We start from the raw sequence: 23,511 nt of genomic DNA on the forward strand, positions 1-23,511 counted from the left end.
GCCCCAAGAGCCCAGCCTCCAGTCTGGTAGCCATGTTTGCCTAGCCATCCTTGTCTAGTTCTGCGGCTCGAGCCCGAGGCAAGACCCAGCTTCTGGGTCCTTGTCCAGTCTCTGGCTTGGAGTCCAAGCACAGGCTCCAAGTCCATGGTTCCTAGTCCTGGTCCCGCTTTCCCATGCCCAGGCTCCTAGTTCACAATTCCTTGTCCGGGTTCCCGGTTTCTTGTCCTTGTCCGAGCACAAGTCTGCGTTCTTGTCCCTGCTCCTTGTCTGTATCCTGTCACGTCCCTACTCTAGTCAAGTCCTGTTCCTTGTACTTCAGTGTCTGTGTCTTGCATTTGGGTCCACTACCAGAGGCCCCATTGTGACATTATGTCTCTTATGGCCAGGAGGGCGATCTTGCTCAGGTGGAAGGAGGCCGCCCCCGCCCAATCATGACACAATGACTATCTGAAGTTATGTTGTGCCTTGATCTAGAGAAGATTCATTGTTCAATTTCTGATTCTAAACATGATTTTCTAATGTTATGGAGACCCTTTCTGAGTTATTTTCATAATCTTTGAACTGTTATTAAAGTACGAATCTGAGCCATTTTTATTATAATATTATATGGTAAGGTAATTTTTTCTCTTTTTTTACCAACTAGCTCATTTTGGTAGTGGAGGTAGATTTTTAAAAATAAAATACAATTATTTTATTTTATTTCATTTCATAATTCAATCTTTTTTTCTACATGATTGATTTGGAATATGGGATACTGTGATCATATTACTGTGATTTAAATGTAATGTAATTCGTATTACTTGTATCCTTATGAATTTTGTACTTCTATTTATGCAATTTATGTAATAATAAAAATATTGAAAGAGACTTCACCATTGCTCAACGCCTCAATCAGAGCAAAGCAATGGAGTCGATCATGGGCTTGCACCCTCAAGGCCTCAGTCAGAGCAAAGCAATGGAGTCGATCATGGGCTCGAGCTCCATCCCCAGGCTTCCAGGCCTCTAAGTTGCAGACCCCGCTCCGAGCATCACTGAACTCCCTTAAAGACAGAGACGCACTAGATCGTTCAAATGGCCCAAACATACACTTCAAAATGAAAATGATCGGCCTCTCCTCTTGGTGCTGCCACCCTGTGTTTGATCAGTGGAATTACAGGCTGGGTCATATGTGTCTGCACACAGCCGTGAGACTGTACCATCAATTGCCAGACATTGTCTCTCAGGGTCTTGTTTTTTTTTTGAGTGAAAATGTTTCTTTGCTTGCTTTTTTGAATGTTGCTCATTGTTTTGAATGTTTTGCACCTTGGCCCCAAAGGAATTCTGTCTCATTCAGCTGATCTACGTACTGTTGAATGATAATTAATCTTGAATTGATTTGATAGGACAATCATATTTGAAAGAAGTAAAAGATGTAAACAAAGCAGTTTTGTGAACTGTGTGCAGGATGTTGCCGTTGTTCGTGTTGTTCACTGGAGCCATCTTGTGGTGCAGTTGAAGATATCAGTAAATGCTCCAGCCAATTGTTTTCAACAGGTCTTCATTTCAGGGCCAGGTCACCATCTGTCCCAAATGTTATTCATGGGCTCACCCTCCTGAAGGATAGTCTCACTTTTGGCTCAGAGACTGATATCAGAGCATCCCAGATCGAAATGTCAACTGTTTACTCTTTTCTATAGATGTGCCTGGCTTGCTGAGATCCTCCAGCATTTTGTGTGTGTTGCTTGGATTTCCAGCATCAGATTTTCTTTTGTTCCTGATATCCGTTCCTGTTTAGTAACCTTCCAGAATGGGACATGAATCTTATAACTGCAAGGTCTGCTTATAACCCAATGGCGCAGTGTAGGGAGCTCAGACTGAAGAAATATTTACACCCAGAGATAGGCAGATTCTCAGTCACAAAATGCACAAAAGCCATGTCATTAAATATATTCCAGGAAGCAGTGGGCATTTTGCTCAGTGTTAAAGGAACAATTGGAGGAGGCAGGAATAAGGTACTGTAGTCGATGACCAGTCGTGAATGTTTTGAAGGGGGGAACAGGCCAGAAGGGCCAAATGAAACAACTATTGTAACTGTTTTCTTTAACCTGGTGGGAGAAAAGAGCAATGACATAAAACCTTCAAAGTTACAGTAAATTTATTAACAAAGTATGTGTACAGTATGCCATCATATACTCGCAGGCAATCGCAGCAAAATAAAGAAAAACATCTTACTCTGTTTATCTTCGTCAAACTGTAAATGACTCCAAGACCAACGACAGTTTAACAAACAGGTATACAGCAATTGTGGTGATCCAACTGTCCGGAAGTGATCTCACTGTAAAGAACAAAGTTGACATTCTGCATCACATTTAATGCCCAAGTATTTCTGCCAGACATTCAGTTGAAGATGTGACTGTAAAAACAGGCTGCAATAAATAATGACAAATATTCATGGTTGCACACTTCCATCGCGACATACTTTTAATTTTTTATGATTTTGTGTTTAACTACTTTTACCTGATCTTCATGGACACAGCAACTGTGACAAGGTCAAGATGACTGGAAGAACCAGATTCCTGATCAGCATCATATTGATCATTTTGCTTTGGAAGATTCAACACAAATATCAACATAAAGATTTGGACTGTTTTAAACAGCACAATGCTTCAAGAAGTAATACAATTGTTTTACCAGTATTTTCACAATCCAGATTTACCAACTTCCTGCTGCAAGTCAGGAGCGCAACAACTATTGTGAATAGTTTTGGGACCCGTATAACCATATAACAATTACAGCATGGAAACAGGCCATCTTGGCCCTTCTAGTCCATGCTGAACTCTTACTCACACCTAGTCCCACCGACCTGCACTCAGCCCATAACACTCCATTCCTTTCCTGTCCATATAGCTGTCCAATTTAACTTTAAAGGACAACATCAAACCTGCCTCAACCACTTCTGCTGGAAGCTCGTTCCACACAGCTACCACTCTCTGAGTAAAGTAGTTCCCCCTCATGTTACCCCTAAAATTTTGCCCTTTAACTCTCAACTCATGTCCTCTTGTTTGAATCTCCCCCAATCTCAATGGAAAAAGCCTATCCACGTCAACTCTATCTATCCCCCTCATAATTTTAAATACCTCTATCAAGTTCCCCCCGTCAACCTTCTACGTTCCAAAGAATAAAGACCCAACTTGTTCAACCTTTCTCTGTAACTTAGGTGATGAAACCCAGGTAACATTCTAGTAAATCTCCTCTGTACTCTCTCTATTTTGTTGACATCATTCCTATAATTCTGTGACCAACACTGTAGACAATACTCCAAATCTGGCCTTACCAATGCCTTGTACAATTTCAACATTACATCCCAACTCGTATACTCAATGCTCTGATTAATAAAGGCCAGCATACCAAAAGCTTTCTTCACCACCCTATCTCAGAGAGGATGTGCTGGTATTGAGAGGGTCCAAGGAAAGCTCACAAGAATGATCCCAGAATGAAAAGGTTAATGTATAAGGAATATCTGACGTCTCTGCGCCTATTGTCACTGGAGTTTAAAAGAAGGAGAGGGGATCTCATTAAAATCTACCAAATATTGAAAGGCCAAGGCAGAGTGAACATGGAGTGGACATTTCCAATGTTGGGGAGTCTAGAGCCAGAAGACAGAGTCTCAGAGTAGAAGGGCATCCATTTAGAACAATGGTGAAGAGGAATTTCTTTTGCCAGATGATGGTGAATCTAAGGATTTCATTGCCATAGATATCGGTCAAGGCCAGGTCATTGGGTATAGTATATTTAAAGTGAAGGTCAACAGGTTCTTGACTAGTAAGGGCATCAAAGGTTATGCATAGGAAGCAGGAGATTGGGGTTGAGAGGCATCATAAATCAGCCAATGTCGAATGGGAGAGCAGACTCAAATGGCCACTTGGCCTAATTCTGCTCCTATGTCTTAGGATTAATGGTCTTATCGACGGGAGGAGAGAGAGCAGCGCGCCGCGTGTGCGCAGCCCTCCGGTGAAAAATGATATCTTATCCGTTAAATAGGGGCCATGGACAATTCTGATTTGATGGAGATGGACGTGAAAGCACAGAGGAATATCTGGAAAAATTTCTGAAACGACAGTTCGCTGCTGTTGTTACTGTGTGATCGGGAATCTTTCGGAGGGAAGGCCTCAAAATCTCCGGCTTTGCCTGCTGTTGGTGATCGAGATGGAGGTCGAATCGTTCGGATAGAGATGGCGCTCAGTACTCAGTGTCGGAGAGCTGACCAGAGCTCAAAGTTTTTGGATGACTCAGAGTCGGGTATGGCAGGGAGAGTTTTTCTTCCTTCTCCCATCTGCATGAGATGTGGGACATTTGAGAGACTTTGAACTTTTTATTGTGCTCATGGACTTCTTCATCAAGTTATGGTATTGTTGCACTGTTGTAACTATATGTTATAATTATGTGGTTTTGTTAGCTTTTTTCTGACTTGGTCTGTCCTGTGTTTTGTGATATCACACCAGAGGAACATTGTATCATTTCTTAATGCATGCATTACTAAATGACAATAAAAGAGGACCGCGTGTCTTCATAATCTAATATTATACACAGACTCCTTTGCTCAGAGACAGGGAAGCAAACCATACTGAGTTATAGATCTGATCAGGAAAATTCAGATTTTCTGCACATGTCTATATCCCTCTATATCCTGCCTGCGAGTGTCTAGCAGATTGCCTCTTCAACAATGTGACCTTATCTGCTGGTACCAAACCTCCATTAATCGATTCCAAGCGCATTCCTCCCCGTATCTATGAACTTCCCCCAACTCAACTTGAACTTTAGTGAGCCACACCACCCAGCATCCCACCTGTTTCACAGTGAGTGAAACTACAGCACTGAGGAAACCCATGTGGTCTCGGGGAGAACGTATAAACTCCTGACACTCAGTGCTGGAATTGAACTCCGACTCTAATGCCCTGAGCTGTAATAATGTTGCACTAAACGCTATGCTACCCTGTATTTGTAATATCTATCCTGGGAAAAAAAACTATGACTAATTGTGATTCTCATCATTTTTATACATTTCTATCAGTTCACCACGGAACCTTAGGGATTTTGCATCCCTCCTCCTCCTCTCCCCTCCCCCACCCACCATCTCATCTCCCCAGGAACTCTGATGTGTCTCCACTCCCCTCAGACTGCTACGGTGGTTTCAGTGGCCAATCTTTCTGACAACCTGGATACCTTTTTGATGCTAAAATCCCTCACAGTCACAGGGAGAACTTGAGGAACCATTTGGAGTTGCTGGTGCTCTGACACAGACTCACCATATGCAGCCACTGTGCCACCAATTTAAACAGAATGTTAACTGAGTTTAAATGCCAGCGAGTTGATTGGATCCCCCCGTGATCACGTGGGTTTTCCTCCCACAGTCCAAAGACCTTCCGGTTGGTTGGTTAATTGGTCATTAAAGAGTCCTGCGATAAGTATAAGTTGAAATCAGGGTTTTTTTTAGCACACTCCAGTCTAGCAGGTGGCAGTAATGCACCTTAAAGCTGGTTTGCCAACCGTCGTAAAACAACACAAGAAGAAGAAGAAGAAGAAGGGGGGAAGCAGGGCTGGTGGGGAGCAAGGGGGCTGTTGATTGAGTGGGTGGGGACTTTGGCGTGGAGGAGCCCAGTAGTTTGGAAGGGGTTAGTTTGTAGCCTATGGCTGCAAAAAGGAGAGGGGGGTTGAGATTGAAGGAGGAGGGTGGGAGACTGTGGAATACTCCAGAAGTAAGGGTAGACAAAAAAGGGGTGCATCAAGTGAAAGACCTGAAATAATGGGGGACAACACATTGAGGAAAATGGGTGAATTGGAAGAATTTATAGTTCTGTATAAAATTAAAGGTCAGAAGGAAGGGGAAGGAGGATTTAGAGCCCTTAATCTTGTGAAAGTGGCAGCAGCGTTAGAGAACCAAATAGGTAAAGGATTCCAGACCAAGATTTTGTCTAATGGATTGCTGAAAATTTGTTGCAAAGATATTGACCAATATAACAGTGCTAAAATGTTGGGAAATTGGTTGTGAAAGTGGAGTGTATTACTCTGAAAGAAAGGAAGGGAGTTAAGGGGGTAGTGTATGGTATTTGGTCTGGCATGCCCGAAAAGGAAATTTTGGACAATATTAAAGGTGGTCGAGTGATTGAAGCCAAACGATTAAAATCGAGAGTTGATAATTGGGATTCTCCTGTTCTTCTAGTTTTTACAGGTGATGTTCTTCCAACTAGCATCTATCTTGGGTGCATGTCTTTACAAGTTAGAGGATACATTAAACCACCCTTACGTTGTTATAATTGCCAGAGATTTGGACATGTTGCTGGTTCATGTCCTCGTTGTCCACAGGAATGGTACCGGAGGATTGGAGGGAGGCGAATGTTGCTCCCTTGTTCAAAAAAGGTAGTAGGGATAGTCTGGGTAATTATAGACCAGTTAGCCTTACGTCTGTGGTGGGAAAGCTGTTGGAAAAGATTCTTAGAGATAGGATCTCTGGGCATTTAGGGAATCATGGTCTGATCAGGGACAGTCAGCATGGCTTTGTGAAGGGCAGATCGTGTCTAACAAGCCTGATAGAGTTCTTTGAGGAGGTGACCAGGCATATAGATGAGAGTAGTGCAGTGGATGTGATCTATATGGATTTTAGTAAGGCATCTGACAAGGTTCCACAAGGTAGGCTTATTCAGAAAGTTAGAAGGCATGGGATCCAGGGAAGTTTGGCCAGGTGGATTCAGAATTGGCTTGCCTGCAGAAGGCAGAGGGTGGTGGTGAAGGGAGTACATTCAGATTGGAGGAATGTGACTAGTGGTGTCCCACAAGGATCTGTTCTGGGACCTCTACTTTTCATGATTTTTATTAACGACCTGGATGTGGGGGTAGAAGGGTGGGTTGGCAAGTTTGCAGACGACACAAAGGTTGGTGGTGTTGTAGATAGTGTAGAGGATTGTCGAAGATTGCAGGGAGACATTGATAGGATGCAGAAGTGGCAGATGGAGTTCAACCCGGAGAAGTGTGAGGTGGTACAAACTCCAAGGCAGAGTACAAAGTAAATAGCAGGATACTTGGTAGTGTGGAGGAGCAGAGGGATCTCAGGGTACATGTCCACAGATTCCTGAAAGTTGCCTCACAGGTGGATAGGGTAATTAAGAAAGCTTATGGGGTGTTAGCTTTAGGGATAGAGTTTAAGAGTCGCGATGTAATGATACAGCTCTATAAAACTCTGGTTAGGCCACACTTGGAGTATTGTGTGCAGTTCTGGTCACCTCACTATAGGAAGGATGTGGAAGCATTGGAAAGGGTACAGAGGAGATTTACCAGGATGCTGCCTGGTTTAGAAAGTATGCATTATGATCAGAGATTAAGGGAGCTCGGGGCTTTACTCTTTGGAAAGAAGGAGGATGAGAGGAGACATGATAGAGGTGTACAAGATAATAAGAGGAATAGAGTAGATAGCCAGCGCCTCTTCCCCAGGGCACCACTGCTCAATACAAGAGGACATGGCTTTAAGATAAGGGGTGGGAAGTTCAAGGGGGATATTAGAGGAAGATTTTTTACTCAGAGAGTGGTTGGTGCATGGAATGCGCTGCCTGAGTCAGTGGTGGAGGCAGATACACTAGTGAAGTTTAAGAGACTACTAGACAGGTATATGGAGGAATCTAAGGTGGGGGTTTATATGGGAGGCAGGGTTTGAGGGTCGGCACAACATTGTGGGCCGAAGGGCCTGTACTGTACTATTCTATGTTCTATGTTCACGTCGAGGTAAAAGAAGATGTATGAAATGTGGAGAGGATCATGATATTAAAGCATATAAGGCAGCGGTGCCGAAATGCAGTAACTGTGGAGGGGACCATATAGCGGCGTTCAGAGGGTGTGAGTATTTTAGTAAGGCAAAACAGATTCAGGATGTTAGCATCCAACAAAAAATATCATATCTTCTAAACTCAAGTCTTCTTATCATATGCTGAGGCAGTAAAGAAAGTTGATAGAGAGCAAAGGATAAGTAAAGAAAAGATTGGAATGATGGGATGTCAGTTCATTCCGAGTTCTCCAACTATGGTTCCTTCAGGCGTGTTGTTGAAAAGAGTCTTTTTTGGTGTTTGTTGTTGATGTACTGGTCAGGGCTCAAACTAAAGCCAAGAGGTCGGATATGATAAAAGTATTTGTTGGAGCTGCAGAGAGATTCCTTGATATAAAACAGATTTTGCCGGAAAAATTACATGAGTATATGACAGACAACCAATCACTGAATACTTCCCAGTTGTCGGGATCAGAGAGTACGGAGCTTTATGTCGATGAAGAGGCCAATAATTAGTATTTGGATGTTTTTAATATTACAATGGAATGCAAGAAGTTTATCTGCAAATGGTCAAGAATTAAAAAGATTTGTTGGAACTTTTAAAGACAAGCCTGATTTGATCTGTATACAGGACACATGGTTAAAGCCTCATTTGGATTTTGTGATCCCTGGATATGATAGTTTGAGAGCTGACAGAATGGGTAAATCTGGTGGAGGATGTGCAACTTTCATAAAAACAGGACTCCAGTTTAGAAGACTTGATTTTAAATCTAACCTTGAAATTGTGGCTGTGGAGGTTTGGAGCTCTCATGGTCAAATAACTTTGATTAACTTTTATAATCCAGGTAATATGATGTATCAGATTTGGATGAAATTATGAATAAGGTAAAATCCCCAGTAATCTAGGTTGGAGATTTTAATGTCCATAATCCTATATGGGGTAGTGAAAGTAAGGATAGTAATCGAGCGGTAGTAGAGTAGTTTCTAGATAAATACAACATGGTACTGCTAAATGATGGAAGGCCTACGAGATTTAATATTGTAAAGAATACTTGTAGTCACTTAGACTTATCTAACACTTTATCGAATTTAGCTAGGGTTGGGGAATGGGATGTTATGGACAGATACACACTAGGAAGTGATTACTAACCTTTATTATGTAGATTTGGTAGAAATTTGATAGTAGAAGTTGAGAAGAGGTCTGCTAGGTATAATTTTTCTTTGCTCCATTGGGATGAGTACCAGGAGAAAGCTGTGGATATAATAGAAGCGATTAATAACGAGGGCTGCATAGATGATTGGAATGAATCCCTCTGTTCTATAATTCATAAAGTTGCTCAGTTGACTATTCCATTACAAAATGTTGCTAGGGCTCGAGCACTAGTTCCGTGGTGGAATAAAAATTGTGATACAGCAGTAAGAAACAGAAATAGAGCTTACAGGTAATTAAGAAAGTACCCAGTGTTAAATAATGATATGGAGTGTAAAAAGGACAGAGCAGTAGCAAGGAGAGTAATTAAAAATGCAAAGAGGGATAGTTGGAGAAGATTTTGTGGAACCCTGAGCCCTGAGACACCTATGAAGCAGCTATGAACGATCATTCACAGAATGTCAGGGATATATAGGAAACCATCCATCCCAGCTTTGCTGGAAGGAGATATTGAAGCTGTAACCAATAAGGAAACATAGAAACATAGAAACATAGAAAATAGGTGCAGGAGTAGGCCATTCGGCCCTTCGAGCCTGCACCGCCATTTATTATGATCATGGCTGATCATCCAACTCAGAACCCCGCCCCAGCCTTCCCTCCATACCCCCTGACCCCTGTAGCCACAAGGGCCATATCTAACTCCCTCTTAAACATAGCCAATGAACTGGCCTCAACAGTTTGCTGTGGCAGAGAATTCCACAGATTCACCACTCTCTGTGTGAAGAAGTTTTTCCTAATCTCGGTCCTAAAAGGCTTCCCCTCTATCCTCAAACTGTGACCCCTCGTTCTGGACTTCCCCAACATCGGGAACAATCTTCCTGCATCTAGCCTGTCCAATCCCTTTAGGATCTTATACGCTTCAATCAGATCCCCCCTCAATCTTCTAAATTCCAATGAGTACAAGCCCAGTTCATCCAGTCTTTCTTCATATGAAAGTCCTGCCATCCCAGGAATCAATCTGGTGAACCTTCTTTGTACTCCCTCTATGGCAAAGATGTCTTTCCTCAGATTAGGGGACCAAAACTGCACACAATACTCCAGGTGTGGTCTCACCAAGGCCTTGTACAACTGCAGTAGTACCTCCCTGCTCCTGTACTCGAATCCTCTCACTATAAATGCCAGCATACCATTCGCCTTTTTCACCGCCTGCTGTACCTGCATGCCCACTTTCAATGACTGGTGTATAATGACACCCAGGTCTCGTTGCACCTCCCCTTTTCCTAATCGGCCACCATTCAGATAATAATCTGTTTTCCTATTTTTGCCACCAAAGTGGATAACTTCACATTTATCCACATTAAATTGCATCTGCCATGAGTTTGCCCACTCACCCAACCTATCCAAGTCACCCTGCATCCTCTTAGCATCCTCCTCACTGCTAACACTGCCACCCAGCTTCGTGTCATCCGCAAACTTGGAGATGCTGCATTTAATTCCCTCATTCAAGTCATTAATATATATTGTAAACAACTGGGGTCCCAGCACTGAGCCTTGCGGTACCCCACTAGTCACCGCCTGCCATTCTGAAAAGGTCCCGTTTATTCCCACTCTTTGCTTCCTGTCTGCTAACCAATTCTTCACCCACACCAGTACCTTACCCCCAACACCAGTACCTTACCCCCAAAGGCTGATATGTTTGTAGAGGTGTTCCAAGCATTACACAGTTCTGGAGAGTTAGGTGATTTGAGAAAGGAAATTATGTTAAAGGAAAGTTGGAAATTCGACAGGAGTTCGGATGATAATAGGTCCATAAATTTGTTTTTCTACCTTCAGGAATTGCAGGAAGCTGTTCAATCAGGTTCAAACGCTTCTCCTGGTAGGGATGGACTGTGTTATGAATTGCTTAAGCATTTAGATGACTTTGTATTAATAGAAATTCTATCATTGTTTAATTCAGTGTGGAAAGAAGGAAAATTACCAGTAGAATGGAAGCATGCGGTGGTAGTTCCAGTTTTAAAGCGAGGTAAGGACGCGTCTAGTCTAGTTTATATCGGCCTACAGCTTTAACGTCAGGGCTTTGTAAAATTATGGAATGAATGTTCACCAACAGATTTGTTTATTTTTTGGAAAATAAGGGACATTTTGCTGCCTATCAAAATGGTCTTAGAACTAGAAGATTAACAACGGAATCTGTTGCCCTTTTTGATCATGGTATTAAAAAAGCATTTCAAAATAGAGAACTAATGGTATGTGCATTTCTAGATATTGAATGAGCATATGACTCACTATGGAGGGATGGCTTATTAATTAAACTCTATGATGTGGGAATTAGAGGTAGAATGTTTAATTGGATCAAAGATTTCCTTAAGGAAAGGACAATTCAAATAAGAATAGGCGGAACAAGCTCCAAGTCAGTTAAAATAGGTAATGGTACCGCTCATGTGGGCACGTGGCCAAGTGGGTAAGGCATTGGACTAGCTACCTGAAGGTTGTGAGTTCGAGCCCCAGCCGAGGGAGCGTGTTGTGTCCTTGAGCAAGGCACTTAATCACACATCGCTCTGCAACGACACTGTCCCTTGGACAACATTGGTGTCGTGGAGAGGGGAGACTTGCAGCATGGGCAACTGCTGGTCTTCCATACAACCTTGAAAGTGAAGACTTTCCAGGTGCAGATCCATGGTCTCACAAGACAAATGGATGCCTTTACTTTACCCCTCAAGGAACTGTCATTAGTCCAGTTCTTTTTATTGTCATGATAAATGATATCTTTGATCAGGTAGGGACAGGATTTGGCAAATCATTGTTTGCAGGTGATGGTGCAATCTGGAAAAGAGGAAGAAACATCAAGTATATATTAAGGCAGGTACAAAAGGCTTTAAGATCAGTTGAAAACTGGGCTAATAAATGGGGTTTCAGGATTTCTGCTTCTAAGTCCAAATATATAATTTTTGGCTTTTGAAGAACGATTCCTGATTGTGAATTGTGTCTATATGATTCTCCACTAGAAAAAGTCAAGGTATTCAAGTTTTTAGGTGTCTGGTTTGATGAAAGACTTACTTGGAGGGTTCATATATATCAAACAATTGGAAAGTGTGAGAAAGTTTTAAATGTTATGAGAAGTATTGCTGGATGTGACTGAGAATCAGGGCAGGAAACTATGTACTTAATATATCTAGCTATGATTAGATCAGTTATAGATTATGGTTGTATTGCTTATGGTTCTGCTGCTACAGCAGTGCTTGGAAAACTAGACACTGTGCAGTCCAAAGCACTTAGACTCTGTTGTGGAGCTTTTAGAAGAACATCAGTCCCGGCATTATGTGTGGAGATGGGAGAACTGCCTCTACATTTAAGACAAGTTCAGCTGGGCCTGCAGTATTGGGTAAAACCAAATGGATTCAATCACAGCTGTCCATCAAAGTGTCTTTTGCAGGGGAAGTCGGAGCGCCAAAGTAAAATTAAAAGATACCCATTTTTAGATTTGGTTAATATCTGGGCTGTGAAATTGAAACTGACTGAGGAAGACATAGTTGTCCAAATTTGCCTGCCACCCGTCCCTTTCTGGCTCTTTCCAGAACCAGAAGTAGACCTATTCCTCCTTTTTCAGCTTAAAGGAAGCAGTGCAATTTCATCACTGTTGATCACAAATAAATATTTAAATAATAAATGGGGATCTTATCTGAAGATTTTTACTGATGGCTCAGTGGACCTAGAGATCAGTAGGGCAGGATTTGGGATGTATGTGTCTCAACTTGGAGCTAAGATTGGTCACCGGGTTTCAGATGGTGTTTCTGTCTTAGCAACAGAATTATTAGCAATCCTCTGGGCCTTATGGTGGATAGAAAACTCTCGACCACGTAGGGTTATCATCTGTTCGGATTCAGTTGCTGCCTTAGAGTCTATAAAAGGGAGTAAATCAAAAGCTCATCCTGGCATAGTTATTGAGATTCTCTTAGTGTTGTTTAGATTAGGGAAGATGGGTTGTGCAGTTAGATTTTCATGGGTACCTGGTCATGCTGGGGTGGAGGGAAATGAAATTGTGGATAGCACTGCAAAGTCTTCCTTACAGAGCTGGCAAGTAGAAATTAGAGTTCCCCTAGGCAGAGCAGAATTGAGAAGTAGGATTAAAAAGGGTATAGAGAAGAAGTGGCAGGAGGATTGGAAAAATGAATTAAGGGGCAGGCATTATTTTTCTAGTCACCCACTAGTTAAAAAGGTCTCAGACTGTTACCTTTTAAGTTGTAGAGATATGGTGAAACTTACAAGACTTAAGTTGGGGCATTGTGGGCTAAACTATTATTTAAAGATAATAGGAAAACATCCTACTGGATTATGTGACTGTGGTCCACAGACAGTCCATGTTTTGTTGAGCTGTAATCGATACAAAATTGAAAGAAGCATGTTGTTCAAGAGGCTATCTGGCTTAAATTTATTTTGGTTTTCTATTAAATCTTTGTTTGGCCATCAAGAGAATCAACATCTGACTGAAGAGTTTATTATTCAGTTTATATGTGAGACTAGGTTATATTCGAGAATTTGAGTTCCTTGAAGTTCTATAATTAATTATACATCCTATGGAGGGAGGAGGAGGAGGAGGAAGAAGAATTATTATTATTATTATTAGTATTATTTTAGCCAGCATGGCTTGAAAGGCTGGAAGGGTGTAATCTATGCTGTATCTCAATAAATAATTAAACAAACCAAGAATGGAGATAGTGAGCCACTCAAGATCAAGGAAGCAGCACGGGAATAAAAGGTGTGATATGCAGAGGATTTAATACACCATATCTGGAGTATTGTGATGGCAATGAGGTTTACTGATCTTTTAAAAAATAGAATTTGGTAAAAAAGCGCTTTAAATAACGTTAGCTATGCTAATGAATGAATGACACCTGTTAATCTCACCTCAACACGTCTTTTACAGTCTTAACCCACCATAGGCAATAGAAAAGTCACTGTTGCAAACAGTGCAGCGAGCAACACTGTCATTATTTTTGACCCCTATTAGGCAGGGGCACACTTTAGGGTAGTCTGGGGTGACGTACGATTTATATTTTCTTTTTTTGGAACATTCTGCCATGGCGCGCGCTCTCTCTCTCTCTATCTCTCTCTCTCTCTCTCTCTCTCTCTATCTCTCTCTCTCTCTCTCTCTCTCTATCTCTCTCTATCTCTCTATCTCTCTCTCTCTCTCTCTCTCTCTCAAAAAAATTGATTTCCGGAATATTGTACATAATTTGCAGTCTACCATTAATATGCGGTAGACTTCCAGAAATTCCGGGAGAGGTGAGATATCTGGAATTAGTAGTGAGTATCTTTACCCTACTAACTTGAAAACCTCAGGGTGAAACCCCTGGAGGAGAGAGAATAATGATAGACCATCTGTTGAAGCTACAGCTATAACACGCAGCAGTTATAATGAGACAAAATCAGCAGAGACCGGTGTCCAAAGTTCCTATCGTGTAGTCGGGAATTGGTTCTGCAAAATCATACCTGGGGATTTGGTCAAGTATTGTACAAGTTTGTGAATTGACTTGCCGTGGATGATAAACGATTTCATTCTAATGAACCAAGAATGAAGATAATGAGCCATCCAAGGTCGAAGAACCAGCGTGGGAACGAAATGTGTAATGATGCAGAGGATTTAATACGGTTGGATGTATGAGTTATTTTCATTTGAAGAATCCAAATTTGGTTTTCTGCAAGAAATTATTATTTTTACAAAGATTTTGATAGGTTACTGAATGAGATTTACTTTGCTTAAAAGTTTTGATGGAAAATTGTCATGAAAGGAGTTGACTGTATGTGTATATTTATATATAATTTTTTTTTAACTTGAATCAGAAATTGTAAATATACTGCCTGGAAATGAAACTGGTTAACTATGGTACTTTAGAATTGGAATTATATTTGGTTTTCTAACTAACTAGGGATAAGCAAAAAGGAAAGTTTAGTCTGTAAACTTATAAAGTGGGAGTAACACTGGATCTAATTAGTTAGAGAGAAGACTAATAAAGGAATATCATTGATTTTAAGGAAAAGGAAATTTGTTTTGGTTTGATATCTAAGATTTGGAACTTAAACAGAATGTTGGAATTTTCAATGGCTGACTTGCAGAATATTTACATGTTCACTTTTTACACAAGAGTGCTAGGACTAAAGAGCAGAGAGTTTCAACTGCAATCTTTGCAGCTTAAAATGTTAATTGTCTGAGAATTTGTTGAATATTCAGATGCTATATTGAAAATAATTGTATATCCTAAAGCTAACGGAAATAGATCCATTACTCTGATCTTCACAACTGTTCAGCCTAAGTGAGTTCACAAATAGTGTGATTGTGATGTGTAAGGTTAGCTTGTATAGCATCATGTAGAGAATTCATAGACAAAATGTATTTATGCCATATAAAAGATATCTTGTTTCTATAGACAAGCTAAAAACTACAAATAAGGAATAAATAGTTCATTGGAATGTTCTGAACGAGAAGGTCATATTCTCTTAATAAGAAGAGATTATTCAGCCCTTGCAGCAACTCCATGGTAGCTAGAGATCTGGGGTTGGTACAAGGATGTGCAGAACAACACAGTTGAAGAATCGTAGTAACATATATTTGTGGTCAATTCGATATATTATGTTTTCTCAGAACACATGGGTTTTGAGTTAATGGAATTTTTGGGATAGAAAATGTCTATTTTTTTTCCTTTTATTGAAATACACCTCTGGGATAATAAAGGGAACAAGTTCTTGTTCTCATGACAATTAACAGTTGTAGAAAAACGTATAAAGTTCCTTGTAAAAATATTCAGCTCCCAACTTTTTGTTCACATAAATGAGTATTTGAATCCAGGGGATTTCGATCAATTTAATTGAGAATTTTTATTTATGGATTACATGCTCCTTTTTTCACAGTATAGCCCAAGCAACAGGTAAAACGTTAAAGCTTGAAAAACTGAAATGTCGGCAGTATTTATCCCCCTTTGCTCAGTGCCATCTCTCACAGTTATCACAGCCAGTAGTCTTCTTGGATAAGTCTCTATTAGTTTTGCACAATGTGATGGAGCAAGATTTGCCCATTCCTCCTTACAAGCTATTCAAGCTATTTCAGGTTAGTTGGAGAGCAGTGGTGGACAGCAATCTTGAGGTGTTGCCAGAGATGTTCGACTGAGTTAAGGTCAGGACGCTGACTGGGTGACTCAAGGACATAAATTTTCTTAATTTGAAGCAATTCCATGGTTGCTCTGGCAGTGTGCTTTGGGTCATTGTCCAGCTGATGACACAATAGGATGCTGAGAACGGACCCAATTGCTAGATACAGACACTGAAGTACAAGGAACAGGACTTGACTAGAGTAGGGATGTGACAGGATCAGGCAAGGAGCAGGGACAAGAATGCAGACTTGGGCTAGGGAAAGCGGGACCAGGACTAGGAACCATGGACTAGGAGACAAGGCTTGGACTCCGAGCCCGAGACTGAACAATGACCCAGAACCAAGGTCTTGCCTTGGGCTCGGACCCTAGAACCAGGCAAGGACATGACATGGCTTCAGGACAGGACGTGGCTGAGGTCTAGAGGCCTGAGTTTGGAGACAGGCTGGGGTCTTGGCTCTTGAGCTTGGCTTGGGATCCTCGAGGCTTGGGGTCTTGGGGCTTGAGCTTGGCTTGGGATCCTCGAGGCTTGGGTTCTGGCAGAGACCAGCAAGTTTTTATCCAGGATCTCTCTGTGTTTCACAGTATTCATTTTCTCATCAATTCTGCCCAGATTTCCAATCCCTGCTGCTGAAAAGCACCCCCAGAGCCTGATGCTACCTCCATCATTCTTTACATTTGTGTGTTTTACTTGGCTGATGCACAGTATTACGTTTAGGCCACACGTACTGTTTACTGTTGAATCTCATCTGTCTGCAAGAACGTCTTCCACATCTATGTGACACTTTGCAAAGTCTTGACAGGCAGGGATATGGGTTTACTTTTAGCCAGGGCTCCTTCCTTGCTCCTCTTTGTGTAAGGCATTAGAGATTGTGGAGCCAACTCCAGATGCAGCCACTGACCACTGCAGCTCACTCAGATTGACTGTTGGCATCACAGAAGCCTCTCTTACAAGTGACGTTCTTTTCTGGCAACTAAGTTTAGAGGGTTGGCCTGACCTAAACAATGTGGATGTGGTTTCACAATGGACCACACTGAACTCCAAGGTACATTCAGTGCCTTTGAGATGGTCTTGTAACAATCCCCAGATTTGTGCTTCTCTATTATCATATCCTTGAATTGTCTTGAATGCTCTTTTGCCTTCATTTTGGTTTAGCCTGTTGAAAATATGCCATATTGTTGGACCTTACAGATAGAGGGAGAATTTATTTTCTGAATTAATCAAAAACAAGTGATACTCCAATTTTCTAGCGGGTGAATTGGTAAGGTAATGCACTATATTGCACATGAGGAAAGTTAGTAATTGAAGAGGATTAATACTTTTCCAGCTTTGCAATTTTCATTTTTGATTTTTAGTCAAATGTTGACAGGTTTTGGAATTTTTCATTTGATTTGGCATGATACGTAATATTTTGTAGATTAGCTCAAAAATCCTGCTTCAATTTTGAATTTAGAAATGGAGGTGGTAAACTGTGGAGGCTGAATAATTTTCTAGGCACAGAAGGTGACATAGACAGATGGAAGGCAGAGGTGATTTGGATGAACAGGCCTGGTGAAAGCAAGTGTTTTCTGAACAAATGGTTTAAGTTCTGGTATTGACTGATTCATTCACTCACTGAATGCATTTCTTATGTGATTGCTCGAACAATGACCAAGTCAGGAAGCTCCAGAGTTCACGAGCACCATGGAAGGAAAGTCATGTGAGAAATGGCTAATTATGCATTTCAGAGATGTGAATACACAGGATCAGATAAAGCTACATCGGGTTGTAAATTCAGCCAGCTGCATCTTGGGCTTAACCCTCCTCAGCATCAAGCGCATCTTCCAGAGCTGATGCCTTAAGAGGTTGGCATCCATCATTTAGGACCCCCACATCACGGAAATGCACTTTGCACATCTCTACCATCAGGGAAGAGGTGCAGCAACCAGAAAACATACTGTTTTAGGAACAGCTTCTTCCAGTCTGCTAAACATTTCTAAATGGACAATGAACCAATCAGTAGCACTAGCCTGACAGTTGTAGAAGATGATTGCCTCTTTGACAGGAGGTCTGTACCTAGTGGAGTTCCACATGGATCAGTGCTGGGTCCGTTATTATTTGTCATCTACATCAATCTCTGGATGTAAACATGGCTAACTGGATCAGCAAATTTGACACCAAGATGAGGGTGGACTGGACTATCAGAGCTTGCAGTTAGATCTGGAGCAGCTGGGGAAATAGGCTGAAAAATAGCAGATGGAATTTAATGCAGAGGAGTGTGAGGTGTTGCACTTTGGGAGGACCGACCTGGATAGCTTTTACACGGTGAAAGGAATGACACTGAGGTGCGCTGTAGAACAAAGAGATCTGGGAGTACAAGTCCAAAATTCATTTAAAATGGCCTCATAGGTAGATCAAGGTGTAACAAAGGTGTTTGACATATTGGCCTTCATTAATCAAAATATTGACGACAGAAGTTGGGATGTCTTGTTTAAGTTGCATAAGATATTGGTGAAGCCTAATTTGGAGTATTGTACAAGGTTGGTCATCGACTTGCAGGAAAGATGTAAATAAGTTTGGAAGAATACAGAGATATTTACAAGTATGTTGCTGGGACTGGAGTACCTGAGTTCCAAGGAAAGATTGAATAGGTTTGGACTTTATTTCCTAGAATGTAGAAGGCTGAGGGGAGATTTGATAGAGGTAAACAAAACTATGAGGACAAACAACATTGGACCCAGTACAGATCCCTGAGGCACACCACTAGACACTGGCCTCCAATCTGACAAACAGTTATCCACCAATACTCTCTGGTGTCTCCCATCCAGCCACTGCTGAATCCATTTTACTACTTCAATATTAATACCTAATGATTGAACCTTCCTAACTAACCTTCCATGTGGAACCTTGACAAAGGCCTTACTGAAGTCCATATAGATAACATCTACTACTTTACCCTCGTCAACTTTCCGAGTAACCTCTTCAAAAAATTCAATAAGTTTTGTCAAACATGACCTTCCACACACAAATCTATGTTGACTGTTCCTAATCAGAACCTGTCTATCCAGATGATTATATATACCATTTCTAAGAATATTTTCCATCAACTTACCCACCACTGACGTCAAACTCACAGGCCGATAATTGGTAGGTTTTCTCTTAGAACCCTTTTTAAACAATGGAACAACGTGAGCAATACACCAATCCTCCAGCACCATCACTGTTTCTAATGACATTTGAAATATTTCTGTCAGAGCCCCTGCTGTTTCTACACTAATTTTCCTCAAGGTCCTAAGGAATATCCTGTCAGGTCCCGGAGACTTATCCACTTTTATATTCCTTAAAAGCACCTGTACTTCCTCTTCTTTAATCATCACAATTTCCATAACTTCCCTACCTGTTTCCCTTACCTTACACAATTCAATTTCCTTCTCCTTAGTGAATACCGAAGAAAAATTGTTCAAAATCTCCCCCATCTCTTTTGGTTCCACACATAGCTGTCCACTCTGATTCTATAAGGGACCAATTTTATCCCTCACTATCCTTTTGCTATTATACCACTGACGTCAAACACATAGGCCGATAATTGGTAGGTTTTCTCTTAGAACCCTTTTTAAACGGAGGGTAATATAACCGTAGAAACCCTTTGGATTATTTTCACCTTACTTGCCAAAGCAACCTCATATCTTCTTTTAGCTTTTCTAATTTCTTTCTTAAGATTCTTTTTACTTTCTTTATATTCCTCGAGCACCTCATTTACTCCATGCTGCCTATATTTATTGTAGATATCTCTCTTTTTCCGAACAAAGTTTCCAATATCCCTTGAAAACCATTGCTCTCTCAAACTTTTAACCTTTCCTTTCAACCTAACAGGAACATAAAGATTCTGTACCCTCAAAATCTCACGTTTAAATGAGCTCCAATTTTCTCTTTCATCCTTCCCATAAAACAAATTGTCCAAATTCACTCCTTTTAAATCCTTTTGCATCTCCTCAAAGTTAGGCTTTCTCCAATCAAAAATCTCAACCCTGGGTCCAGACCTATCCTTCTCCATAATTATATTGAAATTAATGGCATTGTGATCACCGGACCCGAAGTGCTCCCCAACACTTACCTCCGTGACCTGCCCTATCTCATTCCCTAACAGGAGATCCAACACTGCCCCTTCTCTAGTTGGTACCTCTATGTATTGCTGCAAAAAACTATCCTGCACACATTTTACAAACTCCAAACCTTCCAGCCGTTTTAAAGTATGGGCTTCCCAGTCTATGTGTAGAAAATTAAAATCTCCCACAATCACAATCTTGTGCTTACTACAAATATCTGCTACCTCCTTACACATTTGCTCCTCCACTTCTCACTCCCCATTAGGTGGTCTATAATACACCCCTACAAGTGTTACCACACCTTTCCCATTCCTCAATTCCACCCAAATAGTCTCCCTAGATGACCCCTCTAATCTATCCTGCCAGAGCACCGCTGTAATATTTTCTCCAACAAGCAATGCAACACCTCCCCCTCTTGTCCCACCAATTCTATCACACCTGAAGTAATGAAATCCAGGAATATTTAGTTGCCAATCACACCCCTCCTGCAACCATATTTCACTAATAGCTACAACATCATATTTCCAGGTATCAATCCATGCTCTAAGCTCATCCACCTTTCTTACGATGCTCCTCGCATTAAAATAAATGCAGTTAAGAAATTTTCCACCTCTTACTCTCTGTTTATCACTAATGGTTCAAACAACTTTACTATTTTCTTTTTCTTCCTTCTCCCCTACATCTGTTCCTACACTCTGTTTCCCCTCTCCCCTTGTATCTAGTTTAAATCTACTGGAGCCTCTAGCAAACCTACCTGCAAGAATATTTGTCCCCCTCCAGTTCAGATGTAAACCGTCCTGCCGGAACAGGTCCCACCTTCCCTGGAAAACTGCCCAATTATCCATAAATCTGAAGCCCTCCTTCCTGCACCATGTCTTTAGCCACATGTTGATCTGCACTATCTTACTATTTCTAAACCCGCCTGCACATGCCACAAGTAGCAATCCTGAGATTGCTATCCTGGAGGTCTTGTCCTTTAACTTGGCACCTAACTCCTTGAACTCACCTTTCAGGACCTCCTCACTCTTCCTACCCACATCATTGGTCCCTACATGGACCACGATATCTGGCTGCGCACCCTCCTTCTTGAGAATACTGAGAACTCGATCCGAGATATCACGGACCTTGGCACCAGGGAGGCAACAGACCATCCGGGATTCTCGATCTCTTCCACAGAACCTCTTATCTGTCCCTCTAACTATCAAATTCCCTATCACTACTGCTCTCCTCTTTTCCCTCCTTCCCTTCTGAGCTGAGGGTCCCGTCTCGGTGCAAGAGATGCAACCACTGCAACTTGTCCCTGGTAGGTCGTCCCCATCAACAGTATCCAAAACGATGTACTTATTATTGGTGGGAATGGTCACAGAGGTGCTCTGCTCATTCTGTCTATTCCCCTTCCCTCTCCTGACAGTCACCCAGCTACCTGTCTCCTGACTCTTAGGGGTGTCTATCTCTCTGTAACTCCTGGTTATTTCTGCCTCTGCCTCCCGAATGATCCGAAGTTCATCCAGCTCCAGCTTGAGTTCCCTAACTCGGTGTGTCAGGAGCTGCAGCTGGATGCACCTTTTACAAGTGTAGTCATTAGGGACAATTGTGCTCGCCCTGACTTCCCACATACAGAGCACTAAACTGCCCTAACTACTGCCTCCATTACCTACTCTTAAGGTAATTAGATTTATTAAAGGAACTTACCCGGCCTTACCTCACTTGGAGTGAAATTCCTCGTTAGCCTCTGCTCGCTGAAGCCTCTCGAACCAAAACCTTCCTACTCTGTCTCCCTCTACTCCGTCGCCCGCTCCGTTAGTCTGCTCACTTTTTAACTCTCCCGCTGCCTCACGGTCTTTCATGCGCTTGCGCAGTCGTACCCTGTTCAACTGCCGAAGAAATCACCGTTCACTATTACTATTACCATTACTGTAACACTATTACTGTAACAGATGAGATGGAATTCACTGTGATCTGTAAATGAGTGATAAAGTGTGTAACATTTATTATATCGACCTGCATGAAAGAGAGGAGAACTCGTTAAAATGTTAAAATGTCATTCGGTAGCGAGTGATGAGAAGCCTCCATAAAACCATCAGACATAGGAGCAGCATTAGGCCATTCAGCCCGTCGAGTCTCCTCTGCCGCTACATCATGTCTGATTTATTATCCCTCTCAAATCCATTCCTCTGCCTTCTCCTATTAACCTTTGATGCCCTGACTAATCAAGAACATATCAATCACCGCTTTAATTTAATTCAACAGATTCAACACACTCTGGCTGAAGAGGTACCTCTTCATCTTTGTCCTAAGTGGATGATCCTTTATTCTGAGTCTGTGCCCTCTGGTCCTAGACTCTCCCACTATCAGAAACATCCTCTCCACATCCACTCTGACCAGCCTTTACAATGTTCAATATGTTTCAATGAGACCTCCCTCGTTCTTCTAAACTCCAGAGAGGATAGGCCTCGAGTCATCAGGTACTCCTCGTTCTTAACCCTTTCATTCCCAGAGTGATTCTCATGACACTCCTCTGGACCCTCTCCAAAGCCAGAATATCCTTTCTGAGATAAGGGGCCCGAAATTGCTCACCATTCTCCATGTCCAGTCTGAATAATGTCTTATAAAGCCTTGACATCCTTGCTTTTATACCCTAATCCTCTCAAAATCAATGCTGACATTGAATTTACCTTCCTTACCACTTAATCAGCTGGAGGCTAACCTCTAGGGAATCCTGCACGAAGACTATTGAGGCCCTTTTTAGTTAATGACTTGTAATGATGCAATTTGAAATAGTTCCCACCATAGATTTTCTCCTCCTGATCTATGTGTTATTATCCTCAATGTCCTCTCATTGCCCGATCTCCGTCAGGAGTTTAAATGGCAGGGAAACAGATCCTTCGGTTCAGCTCTTCCACCCTAAACAAGATATTACACAAATGGGATGAGCTTAGATTGGCAAGGACAAGATGTACTGAAGAGCATGTTTCCATTCTCTACGACTCCATGGTTTTCAGACTGCCAACGTCTCCTCCTTCATACTGTTGATATGTATCAGGATATCACTGTTTTCTGGCCTGAATTCATTAATTTCCATGTCCTCTGCATGGTAAATACTGATGAGTATCCACACAGACCTGGCCATGAACTCTTCCTGTACTATCTTTAACAACCTCCTACCAGACAAATATATTCCAGCCCAATTCCTACAGTGAGCTAACAGCACTTACCCGTGTCAACAGTAAAATCTGCTTGCCCTGTCCCAACAATGTTTCTGTTTTCCCGCACTTCACACTGATACAACTTCCCATCCTCCACTGTAACGTGTCGGACAATCAGATAGACGGTGTTATTCAGGC

Source organism: Mobula hypostoma, chromosome 7 (assembly GCF_963921235.1).
Source record: "Mobula hypostoma chromosome 7, sMobHyp1.1, whole genome shotgun sequence".
Lineage (NCBI taxonomy): Eukaryota > Metazoa > Chordata > Chondrichthyes > Myliobatiformes > Myliobatidae > Mobula > Mobula hypostoma.